Source organism: Papio anubis, chromosome 6 (genome assembly GCF_008728515.1).
Source record: "Papio anubis isolate 15944 chromosome 6, Panubis1.0, whole genome shotgun sequence".
Taxonomy (NCBI): Eukaryota; Metazoa; Chordata; class Mammalia; order Primates; family Cercopithecidae; genus Papio; species Papio anubis.
Window position 1 is genome coordinate 6,657,779 of NC_044981.1, and position 13,959 is coordinate 6,671,737.

The 13,959-nt window shown below is 42.8% G+C and overlaps 1 pseudogene across 1 annotated transcript; it reads right to left on the reverse strand.

The window, feature by feature from the left end:
- Positions 1-208: 208 nt before the first annotated feature.
- LOC103883439 lies at positions 209-4,240 on the reverse strand (annotated as a pseudogene). The gene is made up of 3 exons (XR_002521415.2): positions 4,232-4,240; positions 1,934-2,041; positions 209-1,006 (listed from the first exon to the last, which is right to left on the reverse strand). The product of XR_002521415.2 is annotated as a 60S ribosomal protein L3-like (transcript).
- Positions 4,241-13,959: the final 9,719 nt, after the last annotated feature.

Below are 13,959 nucleotides of genomic sequence, written 5' to 3' on the forward strand. Positions count from 1 at the left end.
CATCGCAACTCAGAAATTCCCTACAGTAATTCCCTACTGTCACCTAATATCTAGTGTGTATTCCAATTTCCTCAACTGTTCCCTAAATGTCTCTCTTAGATGTTTTTTTTTTTTCCTGTTCTTTACCACCTTATTGGTGGTTGTTGTTTTGACCGAGGATCTGAGGTAAATATTCTTTATTTGATTCTTATGTCTCTTTTATTTTCCAGTGGAAAGTAACTTTTATTGAGACCCCACCAGCTACAAAATCTGTTCCTGGCATTAAGCTCCTTTTTTCTTTGCAATTTGGTCTTTCTTGAGTGGTCCTATGAATGCTTTCTTCTCCTCCATGGTCTGGAAGCGGCCATGGCCAAACTTGGAGGTGGTGTCAATGAACTTAAGGTCAATCTTCTCCAGAGCTCGCCGCTTCATCTCCACCAGCAAGGACTTGCGGAGGGTAAGCACCCACTTCTTAGTTCCCACCACACAGCTTTTCAGCATGACAAAGTCATTGGTCACTTCACCATAGTGGACAAAGTCACCCAGAGGGTTGATGCTCTTGTCAGACAGGTCATAGTCAGTGGAGGCATTGTTCTTGATCAGCTCGTCATCCTTGATAAGGTAGCCCTGGCCAATCTTATAGATGTTCTTGCTGATCTCAGTGCAGTGATGGTAGCCTTTCTGCCCAGCGCGTGCCACGAGGGGTTTCCACGTAGCCCACAATGCCCACAACCACCATGGGTGGCGTCTCCACAATGGTCAAAGCCTCCACCACCTCCTTCTTGTTCACCTTGGATCCTGGCTTGTCGACTTCCCACTTGATGTGAATCATCCCAGCCTTGTATCCCAGGAAGGCTGTGAGGTGGACCGACTTGGACAGGACATCCTTAAGGAAGCTCTTCACCTTCCCACGATGCCTGCTGCTGCGCCTCCAAGGCAGGAAGCCGAGGAACCCATGTCTGGGAGTGGAGAACTTTCTGTGAGACAAAATCCCACCAGTAGAGGGATACTTATGTCTCTTTAGACTCTTTTAATCTTTTCCTCTAGAATGGTCCCCCCAACCACTCCCCCGACACACACTTTTTAATCATGATGTTGATTTTCTTCCTGAGTCCAGGACAGTCTTCTTGTAAAATTTCCCCTATTCTTGATGTGTCGGGTTGCTTCCTCATCCTACTGGGTAGCTTGTCCTTAGCCTGCCCCCGTATCTCCAGTAACTTGAAGGATGGGTCTAGAGGCTTGATGAGATTCAGAATGAATGTCTGGCCAAGAGCACACCCTGAGTGAGACTGTGTGCTTTATGCTGCAGCCCATCAGGAGACCCACAGAGTTGGGTAGTGTCACAATGGGTGCTATCAAGTTTGAACACTTCAGCCAAGTGTTGACCACCAGATCTCTCCATCATGAAGGTGCTTTTATCCCATGCAATTAGCAAACAACTCTGGAGAGACTGGCACATGTGGGTCCCCTGTGCCTCAACCGTCCACCCAATGGCTTGGCCCCATTGATCATCCTTTAGGGTAGCAATCGTTCCATGAACAGCCCATCAATTGTAAAATACCTAATGGATGACTGGGAAGAAGAGAAAGGAGGGTTGAGGGAAGACACAGAGAACAAGGAATAGAGAGCTGGAAACAGGGAAGACAATTCTGAAAGCTTTGCTGAGGTCTTTCCCTATTTATATTCAACTTTTCCAGAGTCATGAGCCCTTTAAGGAAATGCTGGCCTGAAGCAATGACCAAAGAGGGTCTTCTGCACAAGCCTGCTGCATTAGCAAAAAAAGAAATGCATTTCAGTGAGTCCAGGTATCTAAATTTTGTTCTGAACTTAATCTCTGACCTTAGCCAAGAAAGAGCTAACAAATCAGGAGGATGTGTACAGCCGCACCCCAGATAGGGTATTTGGACAGCAGATTTATATGCGACAAGAAAGACGCTGTGCCCGCTCAGGGCACCTGGACCTCTTTGTACAGGGCTCGTTTATTCAGCACACCCAACAACAGGCATTCATCCAGAACTCTAAGTTCCAAATCATTGCTTCTTTCAAAGCAGTACTCGCTCCACTGTTCAGAAACAAGTTTCTTTGAAAGACACAAGTGGTCACTTTGCTGACCAGTTCAACCTATGTGTTGTCTTAGGTAAACTGTTTTCTTTCAGATTTTAGGACATTATGTGTGTCTCTATGAAGAATCTGGTGGATGCCTGCATCAAAAAGTATTTCCCATAGACTCATATACTATTTATTTATTTATTATTATACTTTAAGTTCTGGGATACATGTGCAGAATGTGAAGATTTGTTATTGACTCATATATTTAAACCACTTCAGTTTATCTCGAAACACATGTCTTTTAAAAGACATCCCAACATTGAAAACTTTGTTCTCTATTGCCCAGGCTGGAGTGCAGTGGCTCAGTCTTGGCTCACTGCAACCTCGGCCTCCCGGGTTCAAGCGATTCTCCTGCCTCAGCCTCCAGAGTAGCTGGGACTACAGGTGCGCACCACCATGCCCGGCTAATTTGTGTATTTTTAGTAGAGACGAGGTCTCGCCATATTGGCCAGGCTGGTCTTGAACTCCTGAGCTCAGATGATCCACCTGCCTTGGCCTCCCAAAGTGTTGGGATTACAGGCATGAGCCATCGTGCTCAGCCTGATTCTGTGGCATTCTGATTAGACTTATGACCATCAAGAGCCCTAGCCTCCAAAACAGAAATTAAAGTTTACTCCAATACACATAAGGGGCAAGCAGAAACTCTCTGGCAAAGAGTTGACAATTAAGCAGGGGCAGTAAGTCTAGAAATTCTATAATACACAGCACAGCATGAGGCTGGCAGCAGGAACCTGGCAGGAGGTTGGGGGAGGGCAGGGCAGAACACTTCTCTGACTTGAAGAAGCAGAGGAGGTGTCTCCTGAGGGACTCCCCCAGGAATGGAAAATTATTCCCCACGGTGGGAACTGACTCCTGGGAAGTCTGCCAGTGCTGAGTCACCAGGTCATTATGAAAGCCTGAAGCAGGCTACTCTCCACAAGCTACAGTTTCACGACTCCCTAGAAAGGACTAGAATTATTTCAGGGTTTTTTTTTTTTTCAAACCTTGTATTTTTAAAATACGTGTTTCAAAACGATGAAAATTTAAATTCACTTTAGTTTTATTGTAACGGATGCATTATTTCTAAGAAGAGGGAGAAAAGAAAATCCTATTATCAAGCACACAGTTGCAAAGGGTGCTCCAGCTCCTGACAGGCTGGGAATTTGGAATCACTGCCCCAGAGAAGCAAATGCTAGATAAGTGCTGAATTGGCAAATTCTTCAGATGCTTTTTTTTTTTTTTTTTTTAAATAAAGAACTATAGTGCCTCTTTTCAACAGTTTTACCCTATGCCTGCCTCCCAGCCTTCTGGACTCCCCCACCCCATCTTTTGTGCCTTACCTTGTGCTACTTCATCACCAACAAATTTCTCCTCAGCCTTCCAATTCCCTCCTGCAGAAGTGGACACAAATTTGCGGGAGATTAACTTTACAGGGACGGAAAAGCCCAACTAAGCAAAACATTCTAAGCATTCAAAAGGACCTGGCCAGAAGCTCTTCATGTAAGAAATTTATTGCCAATTACACAATCTCACTATCGGTATCAGCAGTGGAGCACTTGAAGGGCAGGAAACCAATTCTGACTTTAAAAATAAAATCGGCCAGGCGCGGTGGCTCAAGCCTGTAATCCCAGCACTTTGGGAGGCCGAGACGGGCAGATCACGAGGTCAGGAGATCAAGACTATCCTGGCTAACACGGTGAAACCCCGTCTCTACTAAAAAATACAAAAAACTAGCCGGGCAAGGTGGCAGGCGCCTATAGTCCCAGCTATTCAGGAGGCTGAGGCAGGAGAATGGCGTAAACCTGGGAGGCGGAGCTTGCAGTGAGCCGCGATCCGGCCACTGCACTCCAGCCTGGGTGACAGAGCGAGACTCCGTCTCAAAAAAATAAATAAATAAAATTCAGAGGGGAAAATATCAGCCTGACGCTTCTGATGCACATTAAAATTGTGTGTGTGTTTTTTTTCCTAACAGACATAATAATATTATTCCTAATAATGAAGGAGAATGGCATTATTCTTTCTTTTAGAGTGTTCAGATTTGGAATACCATTCTTTGTGTTAGGGTTTTGAAAAATTCTGTTTGAGAGTTCTATTCCCGTCCTTTCAACCATATTCTCTTTTGCTCTTCTCTTTTATCATTAAACAAACAAACAAAACACCAAACCTGTGTCATCTCTTGCAATATCTGACATGTGACTATTAAACAAGGGGACATAGAGTTCCTGTCCTGGCTGCTGAAACAGAGCTGCTTAAATGAAACAGCCCCTTTCATTCCACTGAACCTTAAGGTCCACGATCCTAAGCACAAATTGACGAATGGATTTCCTTCCAGCTCACCTTGAAACACCTTTGCCATAGAGAAGAACCTTTCTTCTTTGCTTCTGAACCCACAAGCGGGGCTACCTGAGGAGCAGTCACATTAGTACCTTGGACCACCAAACACAGGAGCATCCAAATTAAAGGACTGTCCATTGAAGACATAGTAAAAATAAGTAGAAAAGACCAGCCCGAGAGGGGTCAGAATGGGAGCCACCACAAAGGCAGTAATGTTGGCCATCATTTCATAGTTTTCAGTTAGTTCTGTCCCCAGCACCATCCTTGTCATTAGAAGAGACGTGGGCAGGTACAAAACTGTGCAGGTCAACCTAGCAAGATATTCAGACAAGGGAAAGAGGACAAAAGGGCCCACTTGCAACCACTATAAGAATTATAAATGTTATCGTAAAGGATGAAATACTCAAACTATATTACAGGATAGAAACTGCAAGTCATTTAAAGATCTAAAGAAATTAAAAAACTCATGTACTATGTGGTAGCTTTCTAAACTTGAGCTTTAAATAATTACTGCTTTATTTAAATCTTTTTTTCCCTTCTCTTTCTGCCTTTAACTTGTCTGCTTACTACGAACGTTGAATAATAAAAAAAAAAAAAAAGAATCTTTGCATCTTCTCTTGTTTGTACCTTTGATATCAAGGAGTCCCACTTTTTGGCTGAGCACAGTGGCTCATGCCTGTAATCCCAGCACTTTGGGAGTCTGAGGCGGGCGGATCACTTGAGGTCCGGAGTTTGAGACCAGCCTGGCCAACATGATGAAACCCTGTCTCTAATTAAAAATATGAAAATTAGCCAGGAGTGATGATGCACACCTGTAATCCCAGTTACTCGGGAGGCTGAGGCATGACAGTCGCTTGAACTCAGGAGGTGGAGGCAGCAGTGAGCCAAGATCGCTCCAGTGCACTCCAGCCTGGGTGACAGTGTGAGACTGTCCAAAAAAAAAAGAAAGAAAGAAAAGAAAAGAAAAAGTGGCCGGGCGCAGTGGCTCACGCCTGTAATTCCAACACTTTGGGAAGCCGAGGCAGGCAGATCACCTGAGGTCAGGAGTTCGAGACCTGCCTGACCAACATGGAGAAACCCCATCTCTACTGAAAGTACAAAATTAGCCAGGCATGGTGGCACATGCCTGTAATCCCAGCTACTAGGGAGGGTGAGGCAGGAGAATCATTGGTACCTGGGAGGCAGAGGTTGCGGTGAGCCGAGATCATGCCATTGCACTCCAGCCTAGGCAACAAGAGCGAAACTCCATACCAAAAACAATAATAACAATAAATAAATAAATAAAAAGAAAAAGCAATCCCACTTTGCAAACTGGTCAGCGAGAACTTCCAGGAGCAGACAACACTGCAACCTTGGCAAGTGTCAAGGCCCTGGGATCAGGCTGCTGAGATTCAGTCCTGACACTGAACTAGGCAAGTGGTTTAACCTCACTCTACCTCAGTTTCTTCACTGGCAAAATGGGGACAATCAGTACACCTATCTCACGCCAAGTCAATTAAATTAAAGAATCCAGGCAAAGTGTTCAGCACCATGCCTGAGAGCCAATCCTGACTGTTACGATGATGACGGGCATCGCTATCTCCATGTGCCCCCCAAGCAATCCCAGCTCATCTCTGAGCATTTCCTCTGCTTCTCCTGAAGAGCTCTGGACAAAGGCAAAGGAATGTCCTCCTCTGAGAGGGAAGATTTGGCTGTCAAATAAATAAAATATGGAATCACAAATAATTAAATAACAATTTGAAAAAGAATGTCGACATTCACACTAGGGGTGATCTGGTCCAATTGTTACTGGAATGTTTATGTTCCATGTACTGTATTTTTGTATTTGTTCAGTTTATTTATTTATTTATTTATTTATTTATTTATAGAAATAAAGTATTTGAGGATATATTTGCAGGCTTAAAATGCCTTTTTTTTTGCTTACAGAGGAAACAAGTTTGCTTCAAAATCTGATTCTTTATCTAAGTAAATTCACCGAATGACTAGTTGGCATTACACAAAAGTGGCACAAAAGATTGTTAAATCTCAAGAAAATTGATGTCTCTCATTCATTAGCAAAATCAACCATTTTTGACCTTTGATAGAGAATCAAGCTAATAGTGAATGCTCATCTCTTCACCAAGCATGAAGCCCTATCTGCCTCTGCGTTTCCAAAAGGTCCCCAAGGTTTGCCACCTTGAAGGTGGGGTTCACCTGAGCCTAGGGGAACCTGCTTCTCATGTGTATGCCTTCCCAAGGCTACAGGGTATTTGGTGGTTGAGTCCTCTTCCTACAAAAGCCAAAATGGTGAAGGGTCTGGGGTGTGGACCAGTTTAAATAGAAGGCAGAGCAGAAGTGGGCTGACATGCTCATCATATGAGCCTTCCAGCGGTCTATGGTATCCTTCTCGTTTTTTTGTAGAACTGTCTATAGAATGAGCTTTACTTATACTGTGAGTCTAAGCATTCAGTCTTGCCATGAATGCTTCACACTATTCCTACCAACCACCATGAGGTAAGAATCCCATACTCCTTCGTTAAGTTCCCAAGAACTAATCACTTTGGTTCACAAAGGCTTCATTTTACCCCATCCAGACATGCATGGGTTGTTTTGCCTATTGCTTTTGATCTGTTTGTTAGTCTAATACTGACAAGCATGTATCTGTTCATTCACTTTAGAAATGAAGCTCGAATCTTATGTGTCCTGGCTTTCTTAAGCAAGATAAAGTTAAGAAAATGCTTTAACCAAAGGAGAAGTTAACAAAGTTATGGTAAAATAGAGACTAAGAAATTGAGATATTAGCACTCAGTGGTGAGAATTTACCTAACCAAATCCATCCCCTCTAAAATAGAGATAATAGTATCAGCCTGACTGGTAAAGCTATTCTTCAGAAAACAAACAAACAAATAAAACAAAACACAAATAAACAAACAAAAAAACCCGAAAAGTCCAAATCCACTTCCTAGACCAGTGGCTTCTATACTTTTATTTTATCATTTTATTTTATTTTACCAGTTTACATGGTAAAAAAAAAAATATATCTATATCTATATCTATATCTATCTATCTATCTATCTATCTATATATATATCTTTACACCTTGACCCGGTACACAGACACATAAGCTGAAACAAAAGTTTTATGACTCAATACTTCCCCTAATTACAGGCAATATAGAATGGTATTTTCTAACTCTATTCTATTTCATTTTAAGATGTTGATGTGACTTAGTAAATAGTTACAGCTCACAGTTTGAAAAAACATGCCCTAGAAAATTACCTCCTGGGCAGCTGTCTAATGAGGTCAAGCAAAGGGCTCCTGAGGCAAAGCCTAGTTTTCCCATTCTCATGCAGTCCCTGCTTGCACTACTTCATCACTGTTTCCCAAATGCCAGTGATAATATTATTCTGACACTTGTTATAAGGGTAGGGAAGACTTTATCCAAGATTACTGCAGGACGTGGTGGCTTAAACCTAAAATCCCAGCACTTTGGAGGGTCAAGGCAGGAGGATCACCTAGGAGGCCAGGAGTTTGAGACTAGCCTGGGCAACAAAGGGAGACCCTGTCTCTACCAAAAAAAAAAAAAAAAAAAATTGCTTTTTTTAAAGGACTATTGCAATAGGGACAGTGCAATAAGGGAGAGAGATTGGGCTCAACTCCAAATACAACAAAGACTGCTGGGGCCAAGGAACAAGGTGGGGATGATTGGATGAAAAATTACCAAGAGAACACATCAAGGGTACAGAGATTCTTGCAAAACTGACCTAACAGAATTCTTGCTAAAGGCAGGCCAAGGATATATACATCAAAAGTGAGGGATGTTAGAAATGAAAGTGTGAAAGTGCAGTGAGAAAAGAAAATGTGGTACATAAAGAACTTGGTCACATATTAAGGGTGATCATATATCAAGGGTGAGGGATTCTTGCTAAACTGACTTAGCAGGATTCTTGCCAAGACTGGGCAGTGCAGGCTCGGCAATGACTAAGACCAAGGTCAAGGTCTAGTCGATAAGAGAGCTCAGAGGAGCCTGACTAAGCCTTGGCCAAGGAGAGTCTTTGCCACTGGCTGTGGTAAACAGAAAGATGGAAATGACTTTGTTATCACTACTGGAGGAAAAAACTCTCAGATACTGAAGTTGTCTTGCAGAAAGCAGGATTACCTAATGGTTCAAAGCATGGCCTTTAGGACTTCTAACTAAATGTAGCAGATTGACCTCCAGAGGCAGGAAAGGAGTTAAAAGATATCAGATGAAGAGACTTTAGCAAAGGAGAGATTTCAACAGGTGTTTATTATGATGATTATTATTGTTATTATTATTATTATTTTGGAAGATGGAAAGCAGATAAAGAAACGGTACAGATTTAGGAGTAAGTTGTGAGCTAGGGTGCCCGCAAGGGGAAGGGGGAGAAGAGGGTGTGAGAAGGGGCCAGTCCTCTTCCAGGACTCTGAGAGCATAAGCTAAGGCACCAGATGCCTTAAAAGACAGGTGCAAGGCTTGAGTGGGAGCAGAGTGAAAGTCAGAACATGGTCTAGTTGGATCTCCATGTGCCCTTTGCTTCCTTTGACCGCGGCAACTACCCTCCAGCCCATACATACTACTTCACTTCTACCCGACCCGCCCAGGGACTGGCAATTACACTCTGGGAGAAATTAACCTGAAATTCTCTAGACTTCGGGTCATCAGACACAGTGTAAAGTAGGGGTCAATAAAATTGAAGGGACGGGTGATAGGGGTAAGTTTGCACTGTGGAGACTGAGACACGCAGGGATCCCTACTTCATCACCTCTCCCTACCCCCGCTCATGGCTAGTATTTTACCAACCAGGGTATAGATACAGACATTTGTTTCCTGGATAGACTAAATGGTCCCAGAAAATAAAAAATAAAAAAGGAAGCCTTTAGATATTGGAATATGGGAGTCCCCACAAAAATTTCCAGCTCACCACTTACCCTACTTTGATGCCCACCAGTTAAAAGCCCAACCTTGAAAACACAGAGCTTCCAAGCAGCTAAGGTCTCTAGGCAGGCAAAGTAAGACTTCAAGATTTAGAAACCAAAACAGACACAACAAAAATAAGAACCCAGCAGAAACAGAGACAATGCAGGAAAGAGAAGAAAACTTCTAAAATAAAAATAAATCAGGTTACTCTCCTTAGAGAGAGATGATGTTGAATATATAGAACCAGAATAAAATGCTTTTAATGTAAAGCAATCAGAAAACAAGAAATTTGATCATTAAAATTCTAACAAACAATTGAAAGATAAGTCAAAGAAATCTCCCAGAAAACAAAACCAGAGGAAAAAAAGAAATAAGAGAGATGAAAGAACAGACTTAAAAGCTCAATCCACAAGTTTCAAATGGAATAGCAGGAATTCCCGAGGTAATACATAAATTGGAAGGAAGGAAATTCTATATAAAGAAAAGTTCCTATAACTAAGTTTCTATAACTAAAAGCTAAGATTCTCAAATTGAAAAACACCACTAAAATAATAAATTTTTAAAAATACACACCAAAGTCCTGTGCCATAAAATTTCAAAATACCAGGGTTAAAAAGAGAATTCTAAAGGGAATACATAGCAAACCAAAAAAAAGGGGATCAAATGGCTTCAGATTTCTCTCCAGCAACGCCTACTACCAGAAGACAATGGAGCAATGTTTCACAATTTTGAGGGAAGATCATTTATAGTCTGAAATTTTAAACTTGTCCAGTTACAATTAATGTGAATAGTAGGACATATACATTTTTAGACATGTAGGAACTCAAGAAAAATTACCTTCCATGCACGCTTTCTTACGAAGCTGCTAGAAGATCTGCTCCAGCAAAACAAAGGAGTAAATCAAGAAATAGGAGGGTATGAAATCCAGGAAATAGGACATCCAGCACAGGAGAGGGAAAGGGGAAATAGCCGATAATGCTGAAAGAAAGGTCCAGCATGTAGCTGACTAAGAGGGGGCTCCAGGGAAGGGTCTCCAGGAAAAGTTTGTGAAAAATAAGACTATAATTTCAGAATTTTTAAATAGAGACCTTATGTTGATAAGGTCTACCTTGCAGGAAGCCAGAGATTGAGGTCCACTACACTTCAATTTTTTTTTTTTTTTTAAAGACAGAATTTTGTTCTTGTTGCCCAGGCTGGAGGGCATGGGGCAATCTCGGCTCACTGCGACCTCCGCCTCCCAAGTTCAAGCGATTCTCCTGCCTCAGCCTCCCCAGTAGCTGGGATTACAGGCATGTGCGACCACACCTGGCTAATTTTGTATTTTTAGTAGAGACAGGCTTTCTCCATGTTGGTCGGGCTGGTCTTCAACTCTAGACCTCAGGTGATCCGCCCACCTCAGCCTCCCAAAGTGCTGGGATTACAGGCGTGAGCCACCACACCCAGCCCATACTTCAATTCTTTAACAAATAAAAGTGACTGACTTTCTTTTATGAAGGAGTATATCCAAAAGTTGACTTATCTCCTTGAGATAATCAAGGAGGGAAGAGATCCTGTGACATTCAGCAGGTAAGGGGAAGGCAGACCCTAGAACTAAAAGTCAGCACACTTCAAATGTGCTATTTAAAAGGGGAATGATAATACACTTTGAAAGAGGTCATAGTATTTGTCTAGTAGAGTAAGTAGCATCTACAAAATGGTCACAATATTTGCCAAAGGGAGTAAAACCTTTAAGACCAATAAAGAATCCTTGGGAGCTAAACTTCCTGTTTTCGTCACTTTGTTAATTTGTTAAGATTTTAATTTCAGAATCCATAACATTGAGTTCTATTTATTCTGGAGGCTGGTTTACTTCACACTTGCCCCCCACCCAAAGAAAAAGATACAGAGAATTTACAACGTTTGAAACAGGAAAACAACATGTAAATGCATTTAACATATCTGATGGTGTGTATGGAAAGAATTAAAGACCAATATATTGAAAACTAAGTCTTTTTATAAAGTAGGCAGTTAAATGCAGGAAAAACAAAAATTAGTTTAGAAAAGGAAATGTAATCACGACTGATAACTCTCTACTTGGCTATGCAGTAAGCAATATTTATATAGTTTAATAATGTAAATACAGTCCAACTAATGATGTCAACAAAAATGATATAATTATATTGAGAGGATACCAGAAGGGGAGCGTATGGTGTGTGGGGATGGTGTAAGGGTAAGTGGTATCGAATTGCAATGAATGGACTATTCTTAAAAGTGTGAAAAGGGTTTAGGAAAGCAAAGAGTGCAGTACCTAGCACTGACAGTAGCAGGCAGTCAGTGCCACCTCTAGGCATGAGAGCTCAAGGGCAAGGGGGAGCAATTTCTAGAACCTAAGGGAGCAGCTATATGGAGAGTACTGCCTGCCGGAAGAGGAGGAAGGGGTTTATCTAGGAGAGTAAACGCTCTGGCCCCTGCATCCCCCTCCAATCCAGTCTCCTGCCGGTGCCTCTCATGAACCACACCCAACCCCAAAGCCAGTGATCAGGCAGCCTGTCCACTGCGTTCATACAGGTCAGCCTCTTGGTGGAATGCCCAGGATGAGAAGAATACATCTGGAAGAGGCAGATGGTGTCCAGTAGAGAGAGACAAAACTTCATCACTGGAAGATGCCAAATATCTCAAATCAACACATCGATAAAAATTGCCATTCTCCTATTACATGTAGAATTGAACCGGCTAACATTTGCAAGTGGTTGGCTCTGGGGAGCAGGAAGAATCGGGAGAAGGTGGGCAAAAAAGTGCTGTTTTTCATAAATCTTAAACTAGTTGATTGTTAAAATATTTCTGCATATTGCCTGATTAGGAAAAAATAGCAAAATATTGTAAAATGTTAAAAACCAAAAAAAAAAAAAAAAGGAAACAAAACAAAACAAAAAACCTCAGCAGGCACAAGGAGGGGAAGAAATGTGCCAGCTTTGTCACTAAGCTAGACCCTGTGGATTTGAATCTCGCTAGCTGTGGGGCCCTGGGTCACTCACTTTCCCTCTGGCCTTAGTTTTTACAGCTGTAAAACAAAAATAGCATTTGCAACCTCAGAGAGATTTGAATGAGATGATGTATAAAAGCATTTGGCACAAAACGAGCCTTAGATAATGACAAAGGGATGCACAGAATGAAAAAGAAAGGGAGAGAGTATGAGAGTCACTAAAAGATAATGGATATCTTTATCATTGGTTTGCTTTTGTCTTTTCTACCTTCCCTTGAAACCTTGACAGCTAACAGAGTCTCTGGTTCATGGCAAATGCTCAGTGAAAATCTGTTGGAGGAGAGAGTAGAAGACAGCCCTAGGGGACTTTTCTGCCTCACTCCTCCATTTGCTGTAACAGGCAAGAATCCAAGGACCTCGGAATCTGCCTCTCAAGGTTTCACCTTGAGCCTGCCGTCGCAGTCAGTCACTCCCTTGATGGCCCCAGCCCACCTCCTGGCTGCCCACCTCCCTGCAGCTGGGTTTCTAGACTATCATAACCCTGTTTTGCATGTGGAGCTTCTCAGGGCCATGCCCCATCCCTGAAGTCTCTCCTGGCTTGTATACTTGTTCCCTCCACTCATCACTCTGGAGCCTTTTTTGTGTGATGATGAACCAAGGAGCCAGGGCTGGTCCCTGTGGGACTGGTACATTGGAAAGACTGTGATATTCTGCCAATGGCTTTACTACAAAGGCCCAGGGAGGCTTTTTCAACACAGTGATGGCAAGATTGAAGAAGCACAGTGACTCATAGAAGAGACCCCTGTGGCTCAGTCACAGGGTCAGAGAGTCAGGCCGTTCTGACTGCACCCCTGCTCGTACTTCCAGGAGCGCTCCAAGGACAGATTCTGATTTCACCTTCGTGCTGCTCCCTGGTCACACGTGCTTCTCCTCTGGGTGCAATGCTCTGGTGGGAGGAAATGAAGTCCTTTGAATTCTTTACTCATTAATACCTATTCCCCATGTGGGATGCATTTTTATGACCTACCAGTGGCCAGTCCCCTTTCATTAATAACAGAACCCTGGTGTATGGCAGTGACTGACCTTTTGCTGTCATAGGCCCTGGAATCACCATGTGATCAGGGCCTGCCTCTAGGGAAGGTCCTTCTCTCTGATGAGAGAGCTTCAGTGGGAGGAAGCCCTTTACCAAGACTCCCTCGTCTACTACTTGGGTTGCCATGGTGTGAAAGGAAACACAGTGGTCATCTTTGACTAGAAAGCAGGATTTTGCTCACACACCAAACATGGTAGAGTAGCAAGAAAGAAAGAGCCCCGGCCCTTGGGGTTATCACAAAGCCACAGAACCCATCCTGAGCCCTTCCTAGTGCTCTAAGTCAAGGGTCATGGGATCTTCAGCTGGTTGCAGCCCAAACAATCTTTAATGATGCAATATGTACACCATCAACAGAGACATCAAAGTCAGTTTCATTGCTCTTGTATTGCCTGAGAGATGTGGATGCCTTTTTGTCAAAACTCAACCCTAAACTGAGGGCATTCTTATTTTTTGTTTATGTATTTATTATTATTATTTTTAGAGATGAGGTCTTGCTATGTTACCCAGGCTGGACTTGAATTCCTGGGCTCAAGCAATCCTCCTGCCTCAGCCCCCTGAGTAGCTGGGACTATAGGCATGCACCTC